Below are 26680 nucleotides of genomic sequence, written 5' to 3'. Positions count from 1 at the left end.
CACACTGAATATCCCATCTTATATCCTTCTATAAAGCTAACAAAGTGCTAGATTTAAAACTAATTGTGTCTAATCCTGTGACCCTTGCTGGTGGTGGGACACATCTTATTAAAACTCCTGAAAAAATAAAATGAGAGATTCTTAAAGCAAAGAAAAGCTGTCTTCAAAGAATGGGTAACTGAACTGACAACATCTCAATGAAACAATAGAAATCAAAAGACAGTGGAGCCAGATATTCAGTGTGTGAAGGAAAAATACCTGCCAATCTAGCATTCCGTGTCCAGTAAATGAAGACTTAGACAAATAAGAATGAAGCATTTGCCACCAGCAGAAAATTTTCTACACTAAAGAAAATCTTAAAGGATATTCTTAGAGCAGAAGGAAAAAACAATGCAGAAGATGGAAGGTCAGAGTTGCAGAAAGGAATGGAAAGCAGTAGAAATGGTGAACGTGCAGTAAATCTAGACGCATGTTGACTGTATAAAGCAATGATGTCTGTTGGACATGATACACACAGAGAATTAAGTACTTGACAGTAATAAGTCAGAATAATAAATGTGATTAAAGTCTCTCAAGCCCTTGCTTTGTCAAGGAAGGTGGCAAAAGAACTAATATTAGACAGAAAGGGTGCATATTATAGTTCATAGGATAACCTCCAAAGTAGGTTCTTAAAGTCTACTTTTTCTTCTAGGCTTATAATATTTGCTTTTAATTCCTTCCATTTAAAGTCAGAATATGTCTAAAATTGTTTGTTTTAATCTGAGGGACAGTACTTTGTCCTTTCTCTTTTTCTATCTTTCTAATACCTTCCCTATGTCTAAAAGCACATCAGAGTCTTCTGTCCTTTGTTCTTCTGTTAGTGGCTTTAGCATTTCTATTGTTAAAGTGCCACAACCTCTTGTACCGCATTTAATCTTCAAAAGGGTTGTAAGTTTGAACTGTATCAAAAATACTTTTTTCTTTTTTTTAGAAGAAGAATTTTTTATTATACAACATAGCTCCTCTCTAGGATACTTAGAAATGGTAATATTTATACTAATGAAGAATGCAGAATTCTTCATTTTATATTTTGTTTTTACTTTATAATTTTAATTCATGTGAATATATTTTAATTAAACTTTAGTAATTTAGAATTATTGACGTATGAATATTCTGTTATTGCCAGATTCTGAGGATTTTAACCCCCAAGAGTTAATCTTATTTGTATTGCCTATTTCAGTATTAATGTCATGATTTTTTTAAAAGAGGGGAATTTGTATGAAATAACTGCTTGGAATACCAGCTACCACTCTACTTTTATTTAGGCTTTGAAATTTAATTTTCCCCATTAGTTGGTTTTTAAATATAAATGAAGTGAGCTTGATCATATGTTTAACTTGCTATAATAAAAAAAAATTACTATCCATTTATTTGAAAAAGCAATTGTAAAGTCAAAAACTGTGTACTTGAATGTAGTATATCTATATATGATTGAACATCCAAATACATTCCTTTGAATAATTACACAATCTATGAAATAGTGTGGTTTACTTTATTTCCATGTATAGCAGTCAGCTATGTACATTTGATCATAGAGAATGGTGGGCTAGTGGACTATAATTTCAATTCATTTTGTGACTCTTCTTCCTTGAAAAGTACCACATAATTTATTTTAACCTCTTGTATCCCAGTGTAGTGATGTTTGCTGTCTGATACTTATTGGACAAGCCATTACCTGGATCTGTTCATGTTAGTTCTAATTTCAGCCTTTCTTCTAAAATATTCTATTTACTCACAATTTCTAGTAAGTATTCATATGGACTAACATAAAGTTTATTTCTTTGTTCCCTTCCTTCCTCCTAAAAGACATTAGTGATATGATTAGTTTAAGTAATTATCCTTAAACTAATTAAGAGTTGATTCCAAAGAAAGTTCTTTTGCAGCTGTTTATTAGGTGAGTGGGGAGTCAGAGTGAATTTCCTTGGCAAGCGTATCAGTAGAGAATACTGTCATCATCTTGAAACATTGCATAGGTTTTGATTTTTGTTTTCTTCCCCAAATAGTTACAGTAGCTTATTATTGAAAGAAACCATTAGTAATGAATACATGTATATTTTAGAGAATTTAGAATAACAACAACAAAAAAAAAATCTGTTATCACTTTTCCCAGAAATAACTAATACGGGCATTTAAATATAGTCAACATGTAATTTTTTCCATTCATAGGAACTTTTTCCCCCAATAGCAGTGAACATTTTGTATGTTATCATGTATTCTTTACCTTTTGCCTTTGTCATGAACATTTCCCAGATATAAATATATTTTGAAAAGAGTTTTTAGTGGTTCCATATTATTCTAGTCTAAGGATTTACCATACCTGGTATACTATTATTTTGCTCAAGATACTTTACTTTTTACTACTGTAAATAATGCTTGAATATTTTTTAGTAAATCTTTAAATTTCTAATTAATTCTTTAGGAGAGAACTTTAGAGATTTATTCATTTGAAGGAAATGGATAGCTTTAAGGCTTTTGATTAAAATTGGTAGATTGCCTTATAGTACCGTCGATTTCCATTTGGTCCTACACAGAGAAAGTTCAGATATTTCAGTTTGACCATACCCATAAAACATGGACTATAATGCCAGTATCTTTGCCAGTTAGAAAATAATCTTGTTAGTAAAAGAATCTTTATTAGTTGTTTCCATAAACAGTTTTCTAAAACATTAACTTCTGATTTTTTACAAATCGCATGTTTATGTACTGAAAAGTTTTTTTTTTTTTAAGAAATTCTTGCTTGAACAGGAAATTCAATGCAACTAAGATATTTTATAATTATAGTCCTTTGGCAATTTGATGTTAGTAATTTATATCTATTCCATTATCCTATACATCCCACCTCTACCTTAAAAGTAATGCTATAGAGCGAAAGTAAATTTGGAATGATATTGTTTATTTCTGTTGTATCTTTTTTTATCATCACTGCTTTATTCAGACACTGAAAGTTAGGTAAAGGAGCCTATATATGTTCTATATCTGTGGATCAATTTCGTGGCATATCTCTTATCTGAAACTATTGGTATGAAATATAAATTGTTTCAAATTTATATTGAATATAATTTAACAGAAGGCAAATAACTTTCTGCTAAATAATCGTATCTGTGTAAAGGGACAGTATATTCCTGTTGACCTTGGCAGACCTTGCCTCAAGGCCGACCTTGAGTCCATGATGACTCCTCTCCTGAGGCTGTACGTCATACATAATCATCTAGTCCTGAGTCACCAATTACAAACAGATATCTGCTAATGAAAGACAGCTTGTGAAGGATACTTAAAGACTCTCGTAGGTCTTCAAAAGGGACAAATGTGTATATATATACTATATCCTCAGAAAAAGCTTTAGCTAGTTATTGAAGGGTTATTAAGGGTGGATTTTCCTCTCGTGGCTTGAAACACCAGGAGTCATATTGAAACTTTTTATAACTCAGTAGTAAAGGATGTCAGACTAATGATATCCCTAATTTCCCTTCCTGAAACCAAGTCCAGCAAGACTTGGCATAGAAATTTGTTAACAGTGTTAACCACCCATACTGTGCAAAGTTATAACTATATTAGGCAGGGGCATCTTTTTTTAGTCATATAATAAAATATATTCTTCTTCCAAATAAAACTTTATATAATGAAACATTTATTATAAAATGTTTTTAACTAAAACTTTGTGTTCTTACGGAAATTTTTTCTTTACCTAAATCTGTCATAATTCCTATCCATTAAAAATATTTCCTGAATGAACAAATACACTGCTTTGTACTGTTATTTGTGTTCATGTCTCCTGTCCTCTGCTAGTCTGTAACCTCATTGGAAACAAACATAGTGTAGAGAACAAGGGCAAAGACTATGGAGTCAGAGCACTCAGGTTCAAGTCAGATTTTACACTTACGAGATCTCTGACCTTGCTCAAGTGCCTTAACTTCACTGTGCATCAATTTCTTCATCTTTAAAATGCTAATGATAATAATGACCTACCTTTAGACTTAAATTGAAGAAAGTGAGGAAAACCACTAGACCATTCAGGTATGACCTAAATCAAATCCCTTATGATTATATAGTGGAAGTAAGAAATAGATTTAAGGGACTAGATCTGATAGACAGTGCCTGACGAACTATGGAATGAGGTTCGTGACATTGTACATGAGACAGGGATCAAGACCATACCCAAGAAAAAGAAATGCAACAAGGCAAAATCGCTGTCTGAGGAGGCCTTACAGATAGCTGTGAAAAGAAGAGAAGCCAAAAGCAAAGGAGAAAAGGAAGGAGCAGTTCAGTTCAGTTCAGTCGCTCATCGTGTCCGACTCTTTGTGACCCCATGAATTGCAGCACGCCAGGCCTCCCTGTCCATCACCATCTCCCGGAGTTCACTCAGACTCATGTCCATCGACTCCGTGATGCCATCCAGCCATCCTATCCTCAGTCGTCCCCTTCTCCTACTGCCCCCAATCCCTCCCAGCATCAAAGTCTTTTCCAGTGACTCAACTCTTCGCAACAGATGGCCAAAGTACTGGAGTTTCAGCTTCAGCATCATTCCCTCCAAAGAAATCCCAGGGTTGATCTCCTTCAGAATGGACTGGTTGGATCTCCTTGCAGTCCAAGGGACTCTCAAGAGTCTTCTCCAACACCACAGCTCAAAACCATCAATTCTTCGGCGCTCAACCCTCTTTATAGTCCAACTCTCACATCCATACATGACTACTGGAAAAACCATAGCCTTGACTAGACGGACCTTAGTCAGCAAAGTAATGTCCCTGTTTTTGAATATGCTGTCTAGGTTGGTCGTAACTTTTCTTCCAAGCAGTAAGCGTCTTTTAATTTCATGGCTGCAGTCACCATCTGCGGTGATTTTGGAGCCCCAAAAAATAAAGTCTGACACTGTTTCCACTGTTTCCCTATCTATTTCCCATGAAGTGATGGGACCGGATGCCATGATCTTCATTTTCTGAATGTTGAGCTTTAAGCCAGCTTTTTCACTCTCCTCTTTCACTTTCATCAAGAGGCTTTTTAGCTCCTCTTCACTTTCTGCCATAAGGGTGGTGTCATCTGCATATCTGAGGTTATTGATATTTCTCCCGGCAATCTTGATTCCAGCTTGTGTTTCTTCCAGTCCAGAATTTCTCATGATGTACTCTTCATATAAGTTAAATAAGCAGGGTGACAATATACAGGCTTGACATACTGCTTTTCCTATTTGGAACCAGTCTATTGTTCCATGTCCAGTTCTAACTGTTGCTTTCTGACCTGCATACAGACTTCTCAAGAGGCAGGTCAGGTGGTCTGGTATTGCCATCTCTTTCAGAATTTTCCACATTTTATTGTGATCCACACAGTCAAAGGCTTTGGCATAGTCAATAAAGCAGAAATAGATGTCTTTCTGGAACTCTCTTGCTTTTTCCATGATCCAGCGGATGTTGGCAATTTGATCTCTGGTTCCTCTGCCTTTTCTAAAACCAGCTTGAACATCAGGAAGTTCAAGGTTCACGTATTGCTGAAGCCTGGCTTGGAGAATTTTGAGCATTACTTTACTAGCGTATGAGATGAGTGCAATTGTGCAGGAGTTTGAGCATTCTTTGGTGTTGCCTTTCTTTGGGATTGGAATGGAAACTGACCTTTTCCAGTCCTGTGGCCACTGCTGAGTTTTCCAAATTTGTTGGCATATTGAGTGCCACACTTTCACAGCATCATCTTTCAGGATTTGAAATAGCTCAACTGGAATTCCATCACCTCCACTAGCTTTGTTTGTAGTGATGCTTTCTAAGGCCCACTTGACTTCACATTCCAGGATGTCTGGCTCTAGATGAGTGATCACATCATCATGATTATCTGGGTCGTGAAGATCTTTTTTGTACAGTTCTTCCATGTATTCTTGCCACCTCTTCTTAATATCTTCTGCTTCTGGTTAGGTCCATACCATTTCTGTCCTTTATTGGGCCCATCTCTGCATGAATTGTTCCCTTGGTATCTCTAATTTTCTTGAAGAGATCTCTAGTCTTTCTCATTCTGTTGTTTTCCTCGATTTCTTTACATTGATCGCTGAAGAAGGCTTTCTTATCTCTTCTTGCTATTCTTTGGAATTCTGCGTTCAGATGCTTATATCTTTCCTTTTCTCCTTTGCTTTTTGCTTCTCTTCTTTTCACAGCTATTTGTAAGGCCTCCCCAGACAGCCATTTTGCTTTTTTGCATTTCTTTTCCATGGGGATGGTCTTGATCCCTGTCCCCTGTACAATGTCACGAACCTCATTCCATAGTTCATCAGGCACTCTATCTATCAGATCTAGGTCCTTAAATCTATTTCTCACTTCCACTGTATAATCATAAGGGATTTGATTTATGTCATATCTAATGGTCTAGCGGTTTTCCCTACTTTCTTCAATTTAATTCTGAATTTGGTAATAAGGAGTTCATGATCTGAGCCACAGTCAGCTCCTGGTCTTGTTTTTGTTGACTGTATACAGCTTCTCCATCTTTAGCTGCAGAGAATATAATCAATCTGATTTCGATGTTGACCATCTGGTGATGTCCATGTGTAGAGTCTTCTCTTGTGTTGTTGCAAGAGGGTGTTTGCTATGACCAGTGCATTTTCTTGGCAAAACTCTTACTAGTCTTTGCCCTGCTTCATTCTGCATTCCAAGGCCAAATTTGCCTGTTACTCCAGGTGTTTCTTGACTTCCTACTTTTGCATTCCAGTCCCCTATAATGAAAAGGACGTCTTTTTGGGGTGTTAGTTCTAAAAGATCTTGTAGGTCTTCATAAAACCGTTCAACTTCAGCTTCTTCAGCATTACTGGTTGGGGCATAGACTGGATAACTGTGATATTGAATGGTTTGCCTTGGAGACGAACAGGTCATTCTGTCGTTTTTTAGATTGCATCCAAGTACTGCATTTCAGACTCTCTTGTTGACCATGATGGCTACTCCATTTCTTCTGAGAGATTCCTGCCTGCAGTAGTAGATGTAATGGTCATCTCAGTTAAGTTCACCCATTCCAGTCCATTTTAGTTCACTGATTCCTAGAATGTTGACGTTCACCCTTGCCATCTCTTATTTGACCACTTCCAATTTGCCTTGATTCATGGACCTGACATTCCAGGTTCCTATGCAATATTGCTCTTTACAGCATCGGATCTTGCTTCTATCACCAGTCACATGCACAACTGGGTATTGTTTTTGTTTTGGCTCCATCCCTTCATTCTTTCTGGAGTTACTTCTCCACTGATCTCCAGTAGCATATTGGGCACCTAATGACCTGGGGAGTTCCTCTTTTGGTGTCCTATCATTTTGCCTTTTCAATCTATACATGGAGTTCTCAATGAAGTGGCTTGCCATTCCCTTCTCCAGTGGACCATGTTCTGTCAGACCTCTCTACCATGACCCTCCCGTCTTGGGTCGCCCCGCAGGCATGGCTTGGTTTCATTGAGTTAGACAAGGCTGTGGTCCTCGTGTGATTAGATTGACTAGTTTTCTGTGAGTATGGTTTCAATGTGTCTGCCCTCTGATGCCCTCTTGCAACAACCTACCACCTTATTTGGGTTTCCCTTACCTTGGGCGTGGGGTATCTCTTCACGGCTGCTCCAGCAAAGCACAGCCGCTGCTCCTTACTTTGGACGAGGGGTATCTCATTACCGCCGCGGTTCCTGACCTTCAACGTGGGATAGCTCCTCTAGGCCTTCCTGCGCCTGAGCAGCCACCGCTCCTGGGTGGCTCCTCCAGGCAGCCGGCCCTGGCCTCGGGTGTGGGTGACTCCTCCCAGTTGCCGCCGCTGGCCTTGGGCTCAGGGTGGCTCCTCAGGGTCACCGCCCCTGACCCCGGACGCGGGGTGTCTCCTCCCGGCCGCCCCTGACCTCGGACGCAGGGTGTCTCCACCCGGCCGCCCCTGACCTCGGACGCGGGGTGTCTCCTCCCGGCCGCCCCGACCTCGGACGCGGGGTGTCTCCTCCCGGCCGCCCCTGACCTCAGACGCGGGGTGTCTCCTCCCGGCCGCCCCTGACCTCGGATGCAAGGTGTCTCCACCCGGCCGCCCCGACCTCGGACGCGGGGTGTCTCCTCCCGGCCGCCCCGACCTCGGACGCGGGGTGTCTCCTCCCGGCCGCCCCTGACCTCGGATGCAAGGTGGCTCCACCCGGCCGCCCCGACCTCGGACGCGGGGTGTCTCCTCCCGGCCGCCCCTGACCTTGGACGCGGGGTGTCTCCACCCGGCCGCCCCGACCTCGGACGCGGGGTGTCTCCTCCCGGCCGCCCCTGACCTCAGACGCGGGGTGTCTCCACCCGGCCGCCCCGATCTCGGACGCGGGGTGTCTCCTCCCGGCCGCCCCTGACCTCGGACGTGGGGTGTCTCCTCCCGGCCGCCCCTGACCTCGGACGCGTGGTGTCTCCTCCCGGCCGCCCCTGACCTCGGACGCGGGGTGTCTCCTCCCGGCCGCCCCTGTCCTCGGACGCGGGGTGTCTCCTCCCGGCCGCCCCTGACCTCGGACGCGGGGTAGCTCCTCCCGGCCGCCACTGACCTCGGATGCAGGGTAGCTCCTCTCGGCCGTTCCTGCGCTGTAGCAGCCTGGCACTCTAGCCCGCTGCTCCTGACTTGGGACGTGGGGTAGCTCCTCTCGCCTGCGCTCAGTGCGCCGGCCGGCCCTCGCAGCCGCCTGCGCTCAGTGCGCCGGCCGGCCCTCGCAGCCGCCTGCGCTCAGTGCGCCGGCCGGCCCTCGCAGCCGCCTGCGCTCAGTGCGCCGGCCGGCCCTCGCAGCCGCCTGCGCTCAGTGCGCCGGCCGGCCCTCGCAGCCGCCTGCGCTCAGTGCGCCGGCCGGCCCTCGCAGCCGCCTGCGCTCAGTGCGCCGGCCGGCCCTCGCAGCCGCCTGCGCTCAGTGCGCCGGCCGGCCCTCGCAGCCGCCTGCGCTCAGTGCGCCGGCCGGCCCTCGCAGCCGCCTGCGCTCAGTGCGCCGGCCGGCCCTCGCAGCCGCCTGCGCTCAGTGCGCCGGCCGGCCCTCGCAGCCGCCTGCGCTCAGTGCGCCGGCCGGCCCTCGCAGCCGCCTGCGCTCAGTGCGCCGGCCGGCCCTCGCAGCCGCCTGCGCTCAGTGCGCCGGCCGGCCCTCGCAGCCGCCTGCGCTCAGTGCGCCGGCCGGCCCTCGCAGCCGCCTGCGCAGGATATGCCTATTTAAATGTAGAGTTCCGAAGAGTAGCAAGGAGAGATAAGAAAGCCTTCCTCAATGATCAATACAAAGAAATAGAGGAAAACAACAGAATGGGAAAGACTAGAGATCTCTTCCATAAAATTAGAGATACCAAGGGAACAATTCATGCAGAGATGGGTTCAATAAAGGACAGAATGGTATGGACCTAACCAGAAGCAGAAGATATTAAGAAGAGGTGGCAAGAATACACAGAAGAACTATACAAAAAACTTCACGACCCAGATAATAATGATGGTTTGATCATTCATCTAGAGCCAGACATCCTTGAATGTGAAGTCAAGTGAGCCTTAGGAAACATCACTACGTACAAAGCTAGTGGTGGTAATGGAATTCCAGTGGAGCTATTTGAAATCCTAAAAGATAATGCTGTGAAAGTGCTGCACTCAATATGCCACCAAATTTGGAAAACCCAGCAATGGCCAAAGAACTGGAAAAGGTCAGTGTCCATTCCAATCCCAAAGAAAGGCAATGCCAAAGAATGTTCAAACTACCGCACAATTGCACTCATCTTACACGCTAGTAAAGTAATGCTCAAAATTCTCCAAGCCAGGCTTCAGCAATACATGAACCATGAACTTCCTGATGTTCAGGCTGGTTTTAGAAAAGGCAGAGGAACCAGAGATCAAATTGCCAACATCTGCTGGATCATTGAAAAGGCAAGAGAGTTCCAGAAAAACATCTATTTCTACTTTATGGACTATGCCAAAGCCTTTGACTGTGTGGATCACAATAAACTATGGAACATTCTGAAAGAGATGGGAATACCAGACCACCTGACCTGCCTCATGAGAAATCTATATGCAGGTCAGGAAGCAACAGTTAGAACTGGACATGGAACAACAGACTGGTTCCAAATAGGAAAAACAGTATGTCAAGGCTGTATATTGTCACCCTGCTTATTTAACTTATATGCAGAGTACATCATGTGAAATGCTGGGCTAGGAGAAACACAAGCTGGAATCAAGATTTCCAGGAGAAATTTCAGTATCGTCAGATATGCAGATAACACCACCCTTATGGCAGAAAGTGAAGAGGAACTAAAAAGCCTCTTGATGAAAGGGGAAAGAGGAGAGTGAAAAAGTTGGCTTAAAGCTCAACTTCGAGAAAACGAAGATCATGGCATCCCATCCCATCACTTCATGCAAATAGATGGGGAAACAATGAAAACAGTGAGAGACTTTATTTTGGGGGGCTCCAAAATCACTGCAGATGGTGATTGCAGCCATGAAATTAAAAGACGCTTACTCCTTGGAAGTAAAGTTACGACCAACCTGGACAGCATATTAAAAAGCAGAGGCATTACTTTGCCAACAAAGATCTGTCTAGTCAAGGCTATGGTTTTTCCAGTAGTCATGTATGGATGTGAGAGTTGGACTATAAAGAGGGTTGAGCGCCGAAGAATTGATGGTTTTGAGCTGTGGTGTTGGAGAAGACTCCTGAGAGTCCCTTGGACTGCAAGAAGATCCAACCAGTCCATCCTAAAGGAGACCAGTCCTGGGGGTTCATTGGAAGGACTGATGTTGAAGCTGAAACTTCAGTACTTTGGCCACCTGATGCGAAGAGCTGACTCATTTGAAAAGACCCTGATGCTGCGAAAGATTGAGGGTGGGAGGAGAAGGGGACAACAGAGAATGAGATGGTTGGATGGTATCACTGACTCAATGGACATGAAATTGAGTAAGCTCTGGGAGTTGTTGATGGACAGGAAGGCCTGGCGTGCTGCGGTTGATGAGATCACAAGGTGTTGGACATGACTGAGCGACTGAACTGAACTAGGGTTATTATAATGTTAAAATAAGTTAATGTATATAAAGGGTTTTAAATAGTGCAAATTATATGAGTGTTTGCTAGTAGTAACTTTCGTTTTCTAAACTATCACTAATATGTCCATTGACCAATGAATGGATGAAGTTGTGGTACATATGTACAATGAAATTACTTAGCTATAGGAAGGAATTTATCTGATTCAGTTCTAGTGAGGTGGATTAATCTAGAGCCTGTTATACAAAGTGAAGTGAGTCAGAAAAACAAATATTATTTATTAATGCATGTATATGAAGTCTAGAAAAATGGTACTGATGAACCTACTTACAGGGCTGGAGTAGAGACAGAGACAATGGACTTTTGGACACAGGAGGGGAGGGAGAGGGCAGAGCCAACTGAGAGAGTAGCATTGACATGTGTTCAGTAGCATGTGTAAAGTAGCTAGCTGGTAGAAAGTTGCTGTATAGCACACGAAGCTCAGCTTAAGTGTTCTGTGATAACCTAGAGGGAAGGGATGGGATGAGGGGCAGAGTGAGAGGGGGACTTAAGAGGAAGAGAATATATGTATACTTATGGCTGATTCATGTTGATGCTGGCAGAAAGCAACACCACATTGTAAAGCAGTTATCCTCCAATTAAAATTTTTTTTTAAAACCACTAGCCCTGAACAGATGGTGTGCACATAATGTATAATTAATATACAATTTTTGTAATGAATGATACAGTTCTTCAGCCTTGTCCTTTCACTTAATTGTTGTATAATTAATTAAATACTGTTTTTTGAAACCAAGGAGATACTGGAGTACAGGGGAGAGAGATTTCTAATACATGAAACTCAGTGGTAGTATGAAGACTATATCAATTTAAGAAAAATAGTTTTCTTGACATTAACATTTTGGATACCTATGTAATTATTTCATAGTTACCATTTTGTCCTTGGGATATAATCTCCAGGCTCTTGCACATTTTCAAAACAATGAACACAGTAGAGTGTGTGCAGCTATGGAGGAATAGGTATTTATTATTTGTCCTTCCCTTTCTCCACTGCATTTGTAGTGTTTTACAATTCAGTCTTCTCTAAAAAAGCCTTACATAATATATCTATTTTCCAGTTTATATATGCTTTTATCCAAGAGATAGGCATTCACTCTCTGATTTAGTCAACACTGTGTATAGAGCATCAGATTCCACTAAACTTGGGAAGCTAAAGCATGTATGAAAAGCCAGTCTATGTCCATTAAAATGCAGAAGGCATCTATGATAAAAATTTATTTATCACTGTGATTCTCAGACCTGACTGATCATCAGAATCACCTTGGAATCTTTTCAAAAAATGTATATAACAGAACAGCTCTCTTCTTAGACCCCTGAGTCTGTACCTTGGGGGAGGTGGGAAAGAGAGTAAAGATTCATATTTTGGAAAGTTCCCCAGGTCTCTATAGAGAATTATATGAACAGTCAGGTTTGGAAACAGATGATGTATGTTACCACTGGAGATTTGTATGCATAGTAACCAGGAGGCATTAATGGTTCTCAAGCATCTGTTAAAGAGGGAATAATTGTAATTATGAATACCTAATGTCTGTTAGATTTTGCTACTTCTTATGCTTCTCAGGAAGAAACACACAAAAGAATAAGATGTCTTTTTTCTTTTATTCAATTTTTAAAAGCTACATTTAATATATATTGATTTCCCACCTTTACAAACTATTTCTCATCCTAAATTCTTCAATGAACACTGAGAAGACAACATAGATCTTTTTTTTCTTTCTTCTTTCCTTCCTTCATTTCTGTTTCTTTCCTTCCCTTTTATCTTTCCTTTCTTCTTTCCTCTAGCCAGATGGTTTATAACACTTTAAAAAATTTTTCCTGACTGGAAGAGGGCCAATCTGAATGATCTCTTGTCTGTCTTGGGCACGGAAGGAAAGGAGACTCTGAACACGGACCCTGCCTTCCAGGAAGACTATGGCTTCCATCTCTCCTAAGTGCCCCATTTATCCCTTAATGTCCAAACTAGATTTGGGTGGGAAAGTAGAAAACAGAGGAGACCAGAAGGCTGTGGAAAACGGAAGCAAACCTGTAGTTTATTTCTTCTCTAAATTACATTAAGTGTCAGTATCCCTTAACCTTAATGTCCACTGCTGTATGGACAGTTTCTATGAAAACATTTGTTGCATTAGGTATTTCATGGTGAAAATGTAATGAAATCAACAAAATGATTTGGTGGGTATGTATGGTGACATTTTAAATATTTTATTTTCCTGTTTATATGCACTGTAATGGAATTTGACCTATATTAGAATGATTATTATAATTTCTTTTTCTCATTAAATCCTTCTTTAAAAATAGTGTTTTTCCTTCTAAAATATACCAGTTTTGAAGAGTAGAATCACAGAAATTTTTAAGTGACTTGATTATGGGTTTTATTTTGCTTTTTTAAAAGAAATTTATTGATGTTAATTTCAGAGTGCATTCTGAATGATGCCATTAGCCTATTAATAATTTTCATTATTACCCCACCATGTTTTAAAGTGTCCAAAATATTTTGAGATGGGAAAAAATTTAACTTTGGTTTCTGAATGTTTATCTTTTATTTCCTATAAATTTCTGTAATATTAGTAGCACCCCACTAGAGTACTCTTGCCTGGAAAATCCCATGGACGGAAAAGCCTGGTAGGCTGCGGTCCATGGGGTAACGAAGAGTCAAACACGACTGAGTGTCTTCACTTTCACTTTTCACTTTCATGCACTGGAGAAGGAAATGACAACCCACTCCAGTGTTCTTGCCTGGAGAATCCCAGGGATGGTGGAGCCTGGTGGGCTGCCGTCTATGGGGTCGTACAGAGTCAGACACGACTGAAGCGACTTAGCAACAGCAGCAGCAGTAGAAGGAAAGAGAGTGAATGTTGGATATCATTTCCTTGACTTAAACATTTTTAACAAATACTGCTTGAATTGGTTTCATATGCTGAAGTGTAGACAGTATATTAAAAAATATTTATTCTTTTCTAACTGAATAAAAATATATTTAACAATTACTTAAAGCAGAGTTAACCAAAGACAGCAACTGTTTGAGAGAAAACTGTTTCCTGCAGTCTATCCGAGGAAAAGAAATGTGATTTTGTATCTTACTTCCACAGTCCCACGTTAATTTCTATTGTTCTTATGACAATCTTCTATACTGATGTGATCCTTGTGAAGGTTTGTGCCTTCCATATCTCTTACTCTCTTATATCTTAAATCCCATTTTAGGCAGCATTTCTTCCAAGTAAAGCTATCAGAAGTTGACATTGGCTAGTCCCAGGATGGTAGAAAAATAATTAACTGCTGAACATAGGAATAATTTGATTATGTAGAAAAGTCATTCATTATAATTGCTGTAAAGAAGCCATGTAATTTTGTGCCTGTTTATATTAGTCTTTTTTTTTAATGTATATAAGAAGATCAGCTTCGATGAAAATAGATTTTTTTTTGTTTGAACTGTGATAGCCAAGCCAAAAATGAAGACGAGGCAGAAAATAAATCTAAATCATTTGTTTTTAATGACAGAGTATGTACATATTGTTGACAATTAAATAGGTGGTTAGTTATCTTTGTATTTGTCTTCAAGATCTTTGACTCTAATGAAAGTAGGAAGCTTTAGGGATAGATTTTGTATAGAAAGTCAGTCTGACTTTAAGTATCTCAATTGAAAAAGATAATTTAGTATCTGAATCGGTAGTGGAAATAAAATCATCTATTTGAAATTATTTTTCTAATGAAAGTCTCAATATAAATTTAGCCAAGGGCAGGAATTTTAAAAGTGTGAGTAAAATATTTAGGCTATCCAGAAATTGTAACATGACCTGATCTTAACAGTTAGGGACTTTCTAATTATTTAGTCTCAAATATTGAGTTTTTCTAAAATTTTGCCAGATTTCTCATATGTAGCTGGCAGTTATGAAGATATGCCAGTTTGGCATTCTACTTATGAATTGCTGTAGAAATTCCAATATATAGGCTATTGCTGTGATTTACTATATCATAGAAAATGTTGGATTAATTTTTATGTTTTATTAAGCACAGTTCTGTTCTTTGGCATTTTGTAAATTTAAAATCAAATTTATTCACATATAAAGTTTTAACCATTAAAACTGGAGTCTTACAAATGTAAAATCAGGTTTTGGTATGTAATCTCAGCACAAATATGAGCTCATTTTCTTTTTAATGTATCTTGAATCCATCATCCATTTCTACTCCTTTTACTCTCCCACTTATCACTAGTTCAAGCTTTCGTTGTTCCCTGCAATTACTTCTCAGTAGTACCTGTGCTGCTTAAAATCCTTCAGTAGTGTCCCAGTGGTTATAAAATAAACTCTAAGCTTGGTGTGATGTCTAACAACACCCTCCTTCTTCAGACTTCCCACCTACCTTTCCAGTATGGTCACCTGCCACTTGCATAGGCATATTTTATACTTCAGCAACATTGAATTGCTTGTAAATCCTCCAACACTTCTGATGGGTTTTTACATTTGTTTCTCTGCATTTAACCTTTGTGCCTTTGACCTTGCAGTTCACTGAGCCCAGGTATTCTTTCATATACCTCTTTTTATTCTATATTGTAATGTCATTAGATTAGAGGTCCTTTCACTAAAGTGCTGGGTTTTGTAATCACAGAAGTAGTAGAGTGTTCATTGAGTGGATAACAGCCATTTGATTGATAACTGCCTAGCCCTACGTTTTGCCCATTGGTGAAATGATTTATACCATATTTAACATCCTTCAGGCTTTTTGAACACTTGATGACAGGGAGCTACTGAGTCACAAGGAAGTCTATTATGTTTTCCCTTAACTCAAAGTCTCACCAAGTTGACTTTGGTAAAACTGGGTAAAAGAACAAGTTTGGTAAAAGAGCAGCTCTTTTTGCCCCATCACCTCATAAACAGTAAATATCTCTAAATGTGTAATGTTCAAGAACTTGTGGCTCTGCTTAGAGCAAAGATCAACATTTTCTTTATTAATTTTCATTGTGTTAACTTGCTCTTTAGTTCCAATTTACTTGACTCCTCTGGGGGTATAATATTACTTGAATATGTAGACAGGTCAAAACTGCTGATTTCATGTACTACTTACACTTTCATGAACTAGTTTAAAATATGGGAATAGGAGACTGAAAGAAAAGAGAAGAATAAGGCAATTACTAGTATATGTCAGCTACACTAGTGTTTTACATATTCAGTTTTCCATTACATTTTGCTTATTTTAAATTCTTATAGATTTCCACTTGTGAAGTTAACTTAGAACTAACTAAATTTCTGTGAGCCACTAGTGTAATTCAAATACCAGTATGGAACATAATATCTTTTAACCAAATAAATGTATATAATATGGGTAAAAATAGCACCAATAACCTTTACATGTATAATCATGCTTATTGAACTCAAAAGCTGTCATAGGCTAAAAAAGTCTTGTCCTGTTTACCTTGGTATTATGTTGGCCTTGCACTCAGTAAATGAAAACAGACAGACAAACAAGGAAGTCTTTCCTCTCTACTTCCCTCTCCCCAGCCCCCTGACCAAAAGTAGAAAGATGCCGATTTCTCCTTTCCCTTGAGTTCAACATTTATAGACAGGTTCCAGTATCTGTACTAGTGTTTTTCAAGGTATGGTCTACTGATCATCTGCTTCAGAATTACTAATAACCTGGTGTATGTATTTAACATGCAAATTTCTAAACCGCAGACTTATTAAGCCAGAATTTGAGGGAGAGACCCAGGAACCTCCATTACTAGTTGTTGTTTTTTCTTATGGGATGCATAATTCTCTTTCATTTTATCAAAAAAAACCTAGAATTATAGGGAGAAAGATTTTCCATTCCTTCTTTTAATCAGTCTTGCTCTCACCTGTGGAAATGTATAGAGCTCCAACAGTGTTCTCATCTGGGAAACAGGGAAAAAGTGTTTTTAAAGTGTTTCTGACAATGGCCACCAGGGACCTCTTCTTCATCTCCCAGGAGTAAGTAGGTACATCTCACACCCTTCCAAGGAGCCACATTAGGAGGCCTTCTGAGGTTCCTTTGGAAGTTGGTTACTTCAGAAGCTATAAAGACCAACTGTGAGAGGAACATTGGGTATTGAGGTTCTAGTTGATCTCATTGCAAAAATAAAGGCTAGAACATTCTTGTATTGCTTGTGGTAAATCAGGATCTTAAAGCTGGAGTCAAAGATCTGACTCCCAAAGGCACCCTTATGTTTAATCAGCCTGGTTTGACTCAGTGCTTACCAATTTATTATGAAAGATGCAACTCAGAAACAGCCAAATGGGGGAAAGGCAGAGGCAGGAGTGGTGAGGCAAGGGGCTTCCTCCATACCCTCTGGGCAAGCGTCTGAGTGCTGTGAGACACCGAGTTTTGAGGTTTGTTTCTCTTTATTTTCCTTGTAAGTATTTGTTGAATTTCACAAATTAAATTGTATCTAATCTTTTTTGTTCCAATTATTCATCGAAGAAAAGCTGTCTTTCGATGTCATATATTTGTTTCATTCATCTCTGCATTTAGTCTCCTCATTCCTGTTTCTTCTCACTCCCTCTCCCCACCATAGATTACTTCTGATCCTGTTATATCTTTATAATCATTTCACAGAGGAATTCAGACGGAGTTAAACATTGCTTGTTACCTTTAATTAACCCAGAAAAGTTTCTTTCAAACTCAGTATTTGTGTGTAACTCCAGCTTGCATATTTGGCCATCATTAAAAATTAGAGGAAAATTTGATAAATATATTATATGAACTTGTCCATTATTTTATCTTTTTCACTTCAAATACCTTTATCTAATTTAAAGATTATATTTTACCCTCACTATTAAATATGTCCTTAAAAAATCCAGTTCTAATTATAGAAAAAGTATAGTAGAGGAACTGATTCAAAGGCAGCTCAAATCCAAATTTAGTAGTAATTAGTTAGGGAGTCAGCCTTTAAAATAGTATAGAGGAATGGTAGACCTGGTTTTTAATTGTTACTCCTCCTCTGCTTCTTTAATGAGTCCTATTTCCTCAAGTGTTTGATCTTAGGCATCCTATCTAAACTGCTACTTCTGTTCAAGGTTTTCAAGAATCTAGAATAATTCTGCTTGTCCAACCTTATTTCTCTTGTTGTTTTTGTTTGTGTTTTAGCACAAAGCATCTGTTGGGAAGGTTTCTTCATTGTCCCAGACTATTCCCGTTTTTAACCTCTAGACTTGTGTTGACATTGTTCCTGTGTGTCTGTATTGCCTTGTCTTCCATATTGCCTCTGCCATTTATCTAAATCCTTTCATCCTGTCCCAGCTCCAACCCCTGTTTTTCTATCCCTCTCCTATCCATTTCATCTCCCTGGTTTCTGGTTTCTGTGATGGTCCATACTGAATGCACTGTTCAGTTCAGTTCAGTTGTTCAGTTGCTCAGTCGTGTCCGACTCTTTGCGATCCCATGAACTGCAGCATGCCAGGCCTCCCTGTCCATCACCAACTCCCAGAGTTCACCCACACCCACGTCCGTCAAGTCATTGATGTCATCCAACCATCTCATCCTCTGTCGATTCCTTCTCCTCCTGCCCTCAATCTTTCCCAGCATCAGGGTCTTTTCAAATGAGTCAGCTCTTCACATCAGGTGGCCAAAGTATTGGAGTTTCAGCTTCAACATCAGTCCTTCCAATGAACACCCAGGACTGATCTCCTTTAGGATGGACTGGTTGGATCTCCTTGCAGTCTGAGTGACTCTCAAGAGTCTTCTCCAACACCACAGTTCAAAAGCATCAATTCTTCAGCACTCAGCTTTTCTTATAGTCCAACTCTCACATCCATACATGACCACCTTGACTAGACGGACTTTTTTGTTGGCAAAGTAATGTCTCTGCTTTTGAATATGCCATCTAGGTTGGTCATAACTTTCCTTCCAAGGAATAAGCGACTTTCAATTTCATGGCTGCAGTCACCATCTGCAGTGATTTTGGAGCCCCCCAAAATAAAGTCAGCCACTATTTCCACTGTTTCCCCATCTATTTGCCATGAAGTGATGAGACCAGATGCCATGATCTTAGTTGTCTGAATGGAGCTTTAAGCCAACTTTTTCACTCTCCTCTTTCACTTTCATCAAGAGACTCTTTAGTTCTTCACTTTCTGCCATAGGTGGTGTCACTGTACCAGCCACCTTTCAAGTATATTTTTCTCCAAGGTTGTATTTTGTTAGTGTTGCCTTAGTTATATTTCTTGCTTCTAGTTTGAGAGCAAAAAGTATCAACACCAGCAACTGCCATTATAAAAGCTACTTCATTTTCTAAGGAAGTTATAGTTAAGGTAAAATTTAGTCTTAATCTGAAAAGCCTGCATTATATTTTTAATCAGTTTTATAAAATCATAAATCGGATGCTGAAAATAATACAGTAGTATACTCATATTTGAGAAAACTGCCCTTTAATTATAAAGAAATTTAGGTTACAGTGTCTTTTTCTATTATCTTGGCCACACTGCACACAGCATATGGGATCTTAGTTCGCTGACCAGGGATTGAACCCTTGGCCCCTGCATTTGAAGTTCAGAGGCTTAACCACTGGACCACGTGAGAAGTCCCAGTTATAGTGTTTCAGTGAGAATAACTACCACTTATTTTTTTGGTGCCTAAAATATGCAAGTTCTTTTTTGGTTAGGTAGGTTACTGTGTTTTCTTTGAATCACCATAAAAATTCTCTGAAATTCTTAAGATTATCTGTTTTATAGTTGAAGAAACTGAATTTCTAGGAGGATTGACCAGTACTATGGCAGAACCGAAATGCAGGTCTAGTTCTCCTTGTCTTAAATTAACTACTGTTCCTACTTCGTTACATGGTAGCCCTAAAGTAATGCAGAACTCTTGGAACAGCTTTGCCAGAGTACCCTGGAGGAATTTATCCAATAGCACCCTTAGAAATGTTCCATGCTCAGAAGCTCTCCTTTATATTAATCAGCAATAAAGAGTCATTTTTCCCTGTCAGATATGCCACTGTAAGCACATTGTTCTCAGACTTTATTCAGAAGAGCTGTCAAGAGGTATTGATATGCGAGAGAAGTTGTCTAGTGTGGCTAGGAAAATTAAGTTGATAAGAGCTCCTTGGCGAGAAGGGAGAAGACTTTGGAACGCCTTTGGAATGCAGGAAGGGTAGTGAAAATGATGTGATATTTTTGTGTATCTCACTTCTCTCTCCCTTGTACATGTTTTTTATAACCTTTTCTTGCTGAGTAAGGGTCATTTTGAACTTGTGTGCTAAGTATACCTTCTTAATTGTTCTTTTTCTGTTCTCTGAATCATGGTTGTTTGTTCTATAACTCGTTTCAATGTATTGAAGTGTATTTAAATGGGGATTTGATGCAGTTGGAAGTTGATATAGAAAAGACTGGGTAACAAAAGTCTTCTTAATAATGAGACACAGTAAAAATGGAACCTGCAGCAACCAACCCTGTGGACAAATGAAAAAATGCCTTTTGTCTACAAATTGCAGTGATCCTACATTAACATGGAGGTCTCTGTCTGACTTAGCACAGCTGGCTGAGTCTGATCGTTCCCCTCCATACAGCCTTTAAAACCAGCACTTCTAAGCACTGCTTTCCTTGCCATTTTGTTTCTATCTGCTAATTAAGTGCACTAGATTATTAGTAGACTACCAGGTGAGATTACTTCTGCAGCCATCTTAACCTGTGATGGAGGTATATTACAGTTTTAAAGATAGATTCTTTTTTGTTTGATTAAGAAAACTACAACCAGGAAATAGAATGAACACAGAAATGTGATTTTTCTGAGGGACTATATTGGCTTAACTAATCCAGGATTATCAGTAAAGGTCAGTCAATATTTTGGATATGAAGAAACTATTCAGAGTTAGCTTCCATGAATCATTAAGAATTGATTTGTCATTAAGAAAGTGATTTTTCCAAAATACAGTTTATGTAATCTTGTAAGTCTATAACTAGATTTCAGGAATGACTGTTTCATGGGAGAGCTTGCTACTGAGTATTAGCTTAGTACTTAACTTGAAATCTAAATTTTTAATACTAAATTTTTCATTGTGTGTGTTCTGCAATAAGTTGTGGGGAGGGGTATGGGAACAGGGGAAAGAACTGTGGTGGCATTTCTAATACATTGAGGTGTGATATATAGCATCAGGGTATTCAACCCACTGTTGGGTTTATTTGTAACTAATTGTGTGAGAACCCTTGTTTGTGGCTCTGAAATCCCAAATCTGTTATTCTAACTGATTCTTGAATCAGACCATTATTGAATAAGGAGTCTTATTTTTGTAGGCTCTTTAGAAGTCCTCAGTCTACAGTTCAATGAACCATTTCATGATTTTTTAACTCACTTATTTTTGCTCTGTTTCTTTGCATGATAAATTCAAATCTAGATTCAAGACCTTTCATTAAAATAATCTATAACTAAGAATCATGAGCACAAATATTATTCAGATCTAATTCAAAAGGGAAAAGAATGCCTTATGACTGAACCTGTCTAAACATATGTTTACACATATATTTGAGAGGTATCCCCACCACTCTTTATTTACTTTCTAGGATATCTCAGCCAAGGCCATTGTGTATGTGTGTGAGTGTGTGTATGCATGTCACATCTTCTTTATTCATTCATCTCTTGATGGACACTTAGGTTGCTTCCATATCTTGACTATTGTAAATGCTGCATTGAACATGGTCGGGGGGGGGGGTCATATGTGTTTTTTTGTCCTTCAGAAATATACTTAGAAGTGGAATTGCTAAATCATATGATAATTAAATTGTTAATTTTTTTTTTTTGAGGAACCTCTGTACTGTTTTCCATAGTACCTAGACCAGTTTACATCCCCATCAACTGTGTAGGAGGGTTCCCATTCTTTCACATCCTTGCCAACAATTATTATTTGTTTTGCACTGGGTCTTACTTGTGGCATGTGGAATCTAGTTCCCTGACCAGGACTGAACATGGGTCCCCTGTATTGGAAGAGCAGAGTCTTAGCCATTGGACCACCAGGGAAGTCCTATTATTTGCTCTCTTTTTAATAATAGCTATTCTGATAGGTATGAGGTGATATTTCACTGTGATTTTTATTTTTAGTTTCTTGATGACTAGTGTTTATATCTTTTTATGTGTCTGTTTGCCATTTTTATGTCATCTTTGGAAAAATGTAAATTCAAGTATGCTGTCCATTTCTTAATCAAGTTGTTTGGTATTTTTTTCAGTGTTGTGTTGTATAATATAAAGACTAGGTCTTAATAGAAAGCAAGTAAGTTGAAGGTAGGGAGCAAATACGATAATCTGGTGACTCTGGTATAGGTAGGTAGGTGATTCCTGCCTTCCTGGTGTGTGTGTGTGTGTTTCTGCCTGTACACACATATTTTTCCAAACAGACATGAGACATGACTTTTTACTACTTTGAAATTTGAGTAATTTCTTACTGTATTAAGTTAGACTTTCAAAATGGCAAAACATCTTAAACCCTATAAAGAAATTATACTACTAGACCAATATATATATGTGCATGGCCATATTCCCAGAGAGAGAAGCAGGTTATACCAAATTATGTTTAAAGAATGCTAATTTTCATATTTGTTTGGTAGAGACAGATTCCAGTGGTAAAAATTTAGTGAGCTACTATTTTGTATTGATATTCATGATCACCTTAGGCTCTTTTATCATTAGGTAAAATCTGAATTTCACACACACTTATGTCTGATGCTGCTCTCACTGTGATTAATGCTACTTTTTCTTAAATCTAATCATGAAGTATAGGGATTTCTAGCACCTAGAATACCATCTCCTTGCCCTAAAAATATAGGGTACATCTTGTCTTAGAATGATAGTAAAGAATTTTCAACATTAATGAATACTTTCATTATTTATTTAGGAAACTCATTTATAAAGCTTAAGAATTTTAGATTTGAAAATGTAATAAGCCAACCAATGAAGAAGTTCTTTTGATTAGCAGTGTAATTCATTTCCTCCTATTAGGTAAATTAGTTGTAAGAGTAGGTATTTGTTTGAATGAATCAAAAAAAGTTAAAGTGTGATGAAGGTAATATATTTTATTAAAACAATAACCCTTTTTTCTGTTAATCATACATTATGACTATATTTTTCTATTCATAATAGTCCTTATAGTTTGGGATTAAAAAGGGACCCAGTATCATCCTACGCAAGGATACCAGTGGGGAGGAAAGAGAGGACTTGTGTTTAACTGAGTAGTCTTGAAAGCATTCCTTTATGACAGATAAACTCTAATCTCCAAGATCTTAAATTGGGTTGGCAGGGTGGTTATAGCCTGGCACAGCCACTGCATATGCTGACTATGGTATACTTCCTTCCACCTTATTTCTGTGGCCAAGTCCTTCTCTCAGATGGTATTTTACTTGAAATTTTGTATATTATTAAAAATATATAAATATATAATATATATATAAATATAATAATTTTATGTATTATTATACTTGAAATTATACTTATGGATAGGAATCTAGGCATATGAGATTTGAGGTGTAATATCCGTATATAATGTCTGAGAGCTGAGGTTCTCCCATACATATCAAATGCTCACCTAAGACCCTTTTCTCCTCCTAAGTTAGTAGATTCAAGTCATGGCCAGTCATGTGATAAACTTAACAAACCAATATGCCTAAACCCCAGATTACCATATTTTACGAGTCTCCACGTACTGACTCATGGCTTTCCTATTTCCTAAATGTGTGTATAGCTTTGAACAAGTTATTAAGTGTCTCTAAGACCATGTTTTATTCTTTTTAAATTGAGGATAAAAGTATTATCTCTTATATTCCTCTGTGGATTGGTATTTGGATTAAGTGAAATACATAGTCCTTAATACAGTAACTGGCCTGTGCTGCTGCTGCTGCTAAGTCGCTTCAGTCGTGTCTGACTCTGTGCGACCCCGTAGACGGCAGCCCACCAGGCTCCAACATCCCTGGGATTCTCCAGGCAAGAACACTGGAGTGGGTTGCTATTTCCTTCTCCAGTGCATGAAAGTGAAAAGTGAAAGTGAGGTTGCTCAGTCGTCTCCGACTCTTCGTGACCCCATGGACTGTAGCCTACCAGGCTTTTCCGTCCAGGAGATTTTCCAGGCTAGAGTACTGGAGTGGGATGCCATCGCCTTCTCCTGTAGTTCTCAACAATTAGTTATGTGATGATGATAGAATTTTTTTTTTCATTGTCTCTGTAAGATAGTAAAATGAGACAGTAAGACAGTTGTAAAATGAGAACTTTTGGGTCTAAGAAAACAAATTTTATTAATTGTCTGTCTTGAAAACACAGTTCAAACAATTAATTCACTCAGTTTTAGATCCTTTATAGAATGCAGGGAAGGCTGACTGTTAACATTTTCATTTAAAGAGCAGGACCTCTTATTGATAGATTGTGTTTTTGTATTAATTCTCTCTTAGACATATTTACATATTTTTTACTAAGTCATTTCTGAAAAACCACAGGCTGAAAGAAAGGTCAGGGTCAAAAGAAACTGTTTGATTTACCAATGGCACTTATTTAAAAACCACTGGAGATCATCTTGGAGCCGGTGTTTGCCTATATTTGTGTGGGCTCTCACATGCTACCCACATGCAGCATAGACAAATGTCTATATTAAGATAAGTGATCACTCTGGGCAAATTGGGAGACTCTCTTGATGAATCAGATCCAAACAAAAGTGAAATGGGTATAACTCCCAAATCCAAAAACAGTAGAAACTTAATAAAAGAGAACCTCTGTAAGCGGGTTTTAATGGAAGAATGATTGTGCCTGTCAAGAAATCCACTACAGCTCAATAAGACGAAGCAATGAAGTGTTAGCACTTTGAGTATTTTCTCTCATTGTATTTAAATCAGAAGCTACCACAGGAAAGTATATAACTGCCTTGGGATGATATGAAGGAAATAATAAAAGAGTGCAAAGATTGGAGAATTGAATAATACCACTTAACAGAACATTGATGGAAGAGAGCCTCCTCAGAATCTCTGCATATCATCATATTTGCATTTCATCTCACAGGACAGGAAGGGGATGTTCATAAGGCAACTATGGGTCATGCTTAAACAGAAAAACTGAAAGGGCAAATTCATTTGAAACTGTTTTTCTAGTAAACCCACTTATAGAGGTTCTCTTCTATCAAGTTTCTATTGTTTTTGGATCTCAGAATTATATCCATTTCACTTTTGTTTGATCTGATTCATCAAGAGTCTCGCAGTTTGCCCAGAGTGATCATTTACCTTAACATGAGATACTGATCAATACTGCACATGGGCTGTAGGATCCTGAATGAAAATCAAATTCAGCTACACACAGAGTCCATGAACTCCTGCATGAGGACAAAAGCCATTTTAATTTTTTTTTTTTTAATGTATTTTGGCTGCACCTACACCATGTGGGTTCTCAGTTCCCTGACCAGGGAAAGCCATTTTAATTTTCAAGATGCATTTTGAATACAGATATTAACCACCCTCTCACCCCACCTCAAAGAAACAAAAAAAATGAGGCAAAAACCCCTAACTTTTATTTCTGTGTTTATAAGCTTGGTATGAAAAGAGCCTGGAGTGTGAGTGGTCTTTTATTTGCCATGACACTGCAGTCATACTTGAAATTAACACTCTTTGAGCAACAAGAAACAAGATGAAAAGCAGAGACATTACTTTGCCAACAAAGGTCCGTCTTGTCAAAGCTATGGTTTTTCCAGTAGTCATGGATGGATGTAAGAGTTGGACTATAAAGAAAGCTGAGCGCCAAAGAATTGATGCTTTTGAACTGTGGTGTTGGAGAAGACTCTTGAGAGTTCCCTGAACAGCAAGGAGATCCAACCAGTCCATCCTAAAGGAAATCAGTTCTAAATATTCATTGGAAGGACTGATGCTGAACCTGATGCGAAGAACTGACTCATTGGAAAAGACCCTGATGCTGGGAAGGATTGAAGGCAGGAGGAGAAGGGGATGACAGAGGATGAGATGGTTGGATGGCATCACTGACTCGATGGACATGAGTTTGAGTAGGCTCTGGGAGTTGGTGATGGACAGGGAAGCCTGGCGTGCTGTGATTCATGGGGTTGCAAAGAGTTGGACATGACTGAGTGACTGAACTGAACTGAAAAAAGATATCTCTGTTTATAAAAAAGAAAACACCAAATAAGACATGAGCCTCTATGGAAAGAATATTAAGGAATTGACAGATACAATGAAGATTGTAGTGTGGCAGATTGTTTTTATTGTTTTGTGGTTGTTATTGTTTAAAGCCTACCTATCTCAAATTTTTATATACTTCTTTCTTCGTATATATATTTAATATTTGTCTTAAAGATATATATTTGTATATATATCTCTCTATCTTTAAGGTAGACTATTCAGCCATCCTCCGCACTGTTCTGTCCCCTAGGAAACTGTATTTGCAGGTACTGTACGTTGTACATAGGGATTTATCTTTGTCATTATGTCAGGTGCTTATCTAAAGGACTTAAATGAATGTTCAGTTTTAACTTAGTGAACACTTCAGTAAGAAGATTCAGTGCTCGTAGGACAGACCACTTACAATAATTTTTGCTGGTGATCTCAATGGCACCTCTTGTTTTGGAGGACAGATGTGATAGTATTTCAGTGTACTTCACATTTGCTGGGTCACTAATAGTGTTCTATCGAGACTCGATTTTAAAGATACTGTGTCTGGGCATTTTTTGCCCCTAGAAAAGAT

At 39.1% G+C, this 26680-nt stretch overlaps 1 protein-coding gene and 1 non-coding gene across 2 annotated transcripts in view; both read left to right on the top strand.

Annotated features, from left to right (window-relative positions):
• Positions 1–26680, top strand: part of COP1 (COP1 E3 ubiquitin ligase) — a 230873-nt gene that overhangs the window by 182935 nt on the left and 21258 nt on the right. The gene's annotated exons all lie outside the window — the stretch shown is intronic.
• Positions 20398–20538, top strand: LOC138090908 (small Cajal body-specific RNA 3). The gene has a single exon (XR_011145883.1). It is a non-coding gene; the product is annotated as a small Cajal body-specific RNA 3 (non-coding RNA).

This window comes from Capricornis sumatraensis, chromosome 14, assembly GCF_032405125.1.
Source record: "Capricornis sumatraensis isolate serow.1 chromosome 14, serow.2, whole genome shotgun sequence".
NCBI classification, from domain to species: domain Eukaryota; kingdom Metazoa; phylum Chordata; class Mammalia; order Artiodactyla; family Bovidae; genus Capricornis; species Capricornis sumatraensis.
Note: the sequence above shows the minus strand (reverse complement) of the source record. Positions and strands in the feature narration are given on the sequence as shown.